Below are 4,945 nucleotides of genomic sequence, written 5' to 3'. Positions count from 1 at the left end.
CTGTCTTATCACGGCCTCCCGAAAGCTCAGGTCGTATTTCCAATCCCACTCAATACACGTCATGACCGATCAACCTTTAAGGCAGGTTTTGCAAAAACCTGAAGCATCGGGACGCCTGTTGAAGTGGGCTATTGAGCTCAGCCAGTTCGAGATTTTGTACACCCCGCGAACTGCAATAAAAGCCAGGCCCTGGCCGATTTTGTGGCAGAATGCACAGGATTTCGAGAAGATTCTGTGGAAGATTCGCCCCAGGTCACCTCGGCCCAGGCGTCATGGAAGATCTTCGTGGATGGCTCATCTAATGAGAACGGCTCCGGGGCTGGAATCATTTTGATATCCCCAGAAGGGCATAGATTCCACTCGGTGCTGAGATTCGGATTCAAGGCATCCAACAACGAGGCCGAATACGAAGCTTTGCTGGCCGGGTTAAGGGTGGCCCAGGAGCTGAAGGCCAGCTCCGTTCAGTGCTTCAACAATTCCCAGCTCGTGGTAAACCAGGTACTAGGTGAATATCAAGCACGGGGAACCAAGATGGCGACTTACCTGGCCAAGGTAAAAGTTGAGCTATCCGCATTCGAACGGGGCTCAATCGAGCAGATACCTCGGGAGCAGAACGCCAACGCAGACGCCCTCGCCAAGCTCGCTACCTCCGGTGAGACGGAGACTTTGGGATTAGTACCGGTAGAATTCTTGGAGAAACCAAACATAGAAGTTAGGGTGGAGGTCGAGATGATTGACGCCAGATCGACTTGGATGACCCCCATCCTCGAGTATCTCACCGAAGGAAAGTTACCCGAGGGGCGTAATGACGCACGGCGGATACTTTACCAGGCTCCAAGGTATACAATGGTAGATGGGATGCTATACCGGCGTGGGCACTCTCTACCCCTCCTACGATGTGTTCTGCCAGGCGAAGCAAAGACCATTTTGCAAGAAGTGCACGAGGGTTTTTGCGGGGACCACACTGGGGGGCAAAGCTTGGCCCTGAAAGTCTTGAGGCAAGGATATTACTGGCCCACTCTGTCAAAGGACTCGATCTCGTACGTCAAGAAATGTGACAAGTGCCAGCGATTCACCACAGTTGCCTGAGGTCCCCCAGTCGAGCTGAAGATGATCTCGTCCCCGTGGCCATTCGCGGTCTGGGGAATCGACTTGGTTGGCACCCTCCCCATCGGAAAGGGAGGGGTCCGTTACGCGGTGGTGGCTATCGACTACTTCACAAAGTGGGCTGAGGTAGAACCCTTGGCAACGATCACTTCCAAGAGAGTCCTCGACTTCGTGGTCAAAAGCATTATCTACCGGTTCGGGCTGCCAAAGAAAATCGTATCCGACAATGGGACTCAGTTCGACAGCGACCTCTTCACCAAATTCTGTGAAAGGTACGACATTATGAAAAGTTTCTCCTCCGTGGCCTATCCCCAGGCAAATGGGCAGGTCGAGGCTATCAATAAGACGCTAAAGGCGAGCCTTAAGAAGAGACTGGACGAAGCCAAGGGGGTCTGGCCAGAACAGCTCCCCTAGGTACTGTGGGCATACCGGACCTCGCATCGAACTCCTACGGGTCATACTCCTTTCTCCCTAGCTTTTGGGAGTGAGGCAGTCCTTCTTGTCGAGATAAAGATATCTTCGCATAGAGTCCAGCCGTATGACCAGGACCATAATCACGAACTGCTTTGCGCGTCCCTCGACCTGATTGATGAAAGACGAGAAGATTCGCAGCTCCAGCTCGCGCATTACCAGCAAAAAATCACTCGTTATTTTAGCTCAAAGGTCAGAAAACGCGCCTTTAGCATTGGCGACCTGGTCCTCAGGAGAGTCTTCTTAGCCAGTAAGGACCCCAAAAACGGAGTATTGGGACTGAACTGGGAAGGGCCATATCAAATAACCGAGGTCATAAAGGAAGGAATCTACAAGTTAGCTCGGCTTAACGGAGAAGCAGTCCCACGAACTTGGAACGCCATCCATTTAAAGAAGTATTATCAGTAATATCCTTGTAAGGCTTACTCAGAAAGGCCATTTTTTGTTTATTAAGCAATGAGAATTAAATCTTTTTTCATTATTGTATATATTTGCGAATGTAATCTCAAGTAACCACGAAAGACCCTTTCCTAATTACCTGGGGGACATATGGTGCATGGACACAACCAGGTCACCCTAAAGACTTAGAAGTTGATTCAAATTGATTGATCGGTGTTTTTCTTAAAAAGCACGAGATATTGATAAAGGATTAACGCGAACTAAGTCGTATCCTGGATGTAACCAGGCCCTAAAACGTAGAGGTTAATTCAAATTGATTGATCAGTGTTTTTCTTAAAAAGCACAAGATATTAATCAAGAATTAACGTGAACTAAGTTTTCAAATTAACGCCCTGGATGTAACCAGGTCCTAAAACTTAGAAGTTAATTCAAATTGATTGATCGGTGTTTTTCTTAAAAAGCACAAGATGTTAATCAAGAATTAACGCGAACTAAGTTTTCAAATTAACGCCCTGGATGTAACCAGGTCCTAAAACTTAGAGGTTAATTCAAATTGATTGATCGGTGTTTTTCTTAAAAAGCACAAGATGTTAATCAAGAATTAACGCGAACTAAGTTTTCAAATTAACGCCCTGGATGTAACTAGGTCCTAAAACTTAGAGGTTAATTCAAATTGATTGATTGGTGTTTTTCTTAAAAAGCACAAGATATTAATCAAGAATTAACGCGAACTAAGTTTTCAAATTAGCGCCCTGGATGTAACCAGGTCCTAAAACTTAGAAGTTAATTCAAATTGATTGATCGGTGTTTTTCGTAAAAAGCACAAGATGTTAATAAAAAATTAACGCGAACTAAGTTTTTAAAGTAATGTCCAGGATACAACCAGGACTTATCTTAGAAGTTGGGTCAAAATTGATTATGTTTTTTCCTAGAAAAGCATAAAATGTCAATCGCAGCACCAACAAAAAACTAAGACTATTACCAAAACGCATAAAGGTAAAATGATGCAAATCAATTACAAGCAAAAGGTTGGCAAAGCCAATTGTCTCGAGGTTAGAAAACCTCATACAAAGTTACAAAAATATATATATATATATGTTGTTCGGAGGGTGGAAAGAAAAGGAGTCCTAGGCCCCGCCAGGCTGCTCCGATGAGGTCACCACCTCGCCCTCCTGCTCGGCGGCTGCGGAGGTCTCCCCGGTCTCGGAGGGTGCCTCTTGCTGAAGGCGAGCTTTGAACTTCTCCAGGAAGCTGTCCCATGCATCCGCCCCCATAAAGGAGAAGTCACCATCTGGGTTATAGACCCAACAATGGTACAGCATAGCCTCCATGGAGGAGCTAGCGGCTGCCCTCTCCGTCGCCAGGGTGGCCTTGGCCTTCGCGGTGTCTAGTGCGGCCCTGGCCTCCTTGAGCTCAGTCCTCGCGGCGGCTAGAGCAGCCTTGGTATCCTCGGCCTCCTGCAACTTAGGAAGAGATGCGTCCAGCTCGGCCTGCGCAGTCGCCAGGGCATCCTTGGCATCCTGTTCTTGCTTTTGGGTAGCCTCAATGGCAGCCAAAGTTTTCTGGTGCTCGCCCCTCATCTCCTCGAGCCGATCCCTAGATCGGGATATGCTCCGATGGAGAGCCAAGGCACCCTGCAAGACAAAAAGATGATAAGGCAACTACCTTAGAGAAAAAAAAACAAATAAGTGATACAAATGGCAAGGCCAACTTACCGTGAGAGCCATCCCCAGCGAAGACTCCATCACGTTCTCCGGGCTCCTTGTCTCGATCGCCCGCAGGTCCCTCTCGGCGACATTGTAGTAATGGTCCACGGTGTAGCTCACCGTCTCGTAGACCGTTCCCTGAAAGACGTCGGGGATCTTCTCCAGAGCCTGGGGGTTCACCGGGACGCGCACCTCGGGGGTTGTGGTCAATAAGGTCCCAGTGGGCACCTCCGTTTCCCGAGCAGGATCGAGAACTCGCGGGGGAGGAGGAGGCATCTTCATTGCAGGAGGGGGCGGAGGCACTTTCTCCTAAGCTACCGGAGCCTGGTTTTTCCCCTTCGTAGGGGACTTGGAGGTACTCTCGATGGCCTTCTTCGCCAGCCGGAGCTTTTTCACCATGGGCCCAGAGGCCCCAGAGGAAGGGTTCTCTCCAAGGAACATAGCTCGTAGGTCGTTGCTCCCGGGCTGAGACATCTCCTCTGAAAAAGCAAAGGCAAAGTATTAATATACAAGTAGAAATATTCATGCAAGACAACAAAAATAAAAGGGAAAACAGATCTCAAGTATATATTGAAAGGGATCCTACCCTCCGAGCTAGAGGAGGAATCTATGGTCACGACCACCGGCTCCGGAGCTGCAGTGGGGGAATCTAGGATAATGACTTCGTGGGCTGGAAGAGGCTCTGGGTCCAAATCTGGCTCGGGACTAGACTCTTCTACATATTGCCTAAGACCCGGAGCTACTATACCCTCCCAAAGGGAGGGCCGTGACTGAAGATTTAGTCCCATACTCCTAAAAAAAGACCGACCTAAAAGCTAGGGTGTTATCTACAACTACAGTGCCTCTAGGACGGCTACTTTCGTAATCCAGCATGAGCTGGTCGATGCATTGGAGTAAGGTTACGTCGCGGTCTGGGTCACTTCGATGACGTTGAACGGACTGGTTAGGATTGAACCTAGCTAACCGAAGGTCTGCAGTGGCCCTATCTAAGTCCCTAAACATATAAGGATTAGCTTGCCCGGAGGGATCAACTGCTGCTCTGGACCGGGCCCTTTCCTCGTCTATTTCTTGGGCGACCTCCAGCGCCCGCTTCCGCCTCACGAGGGGCACCTCGTCCTCTTCTTCTCCCGCAGCCTCCTCCTCAGGGATGGGCGCTATCTCGCGAGCTAGAGGGAGGCCCCGCAGTCTCCTCAAGGCCAAAGTCTGGTCTGGGGAGATTGCACGCCAGCAACGTCTCGTCCGACACGAGCTGGCGATAGTCC

The sequence above is a fragment of the Humulus lupulus genome, chromosome X, assembly GCF_963169125.1.
Source record: "Humulus lupulus chromosome X, drHumLupu1.1, whole genome shotgun sequence".
NCBI lineage: Eukaryota > Viridiplantae > Streptophyta > Magnoliopsida > Rosales > Cannabaceae > Humulus > Humulus lupulus.
The sequence above is the reverse complement of the archived record's forward strand: the minus strand, read 5'-3'. Positions refer to the sequence as shown.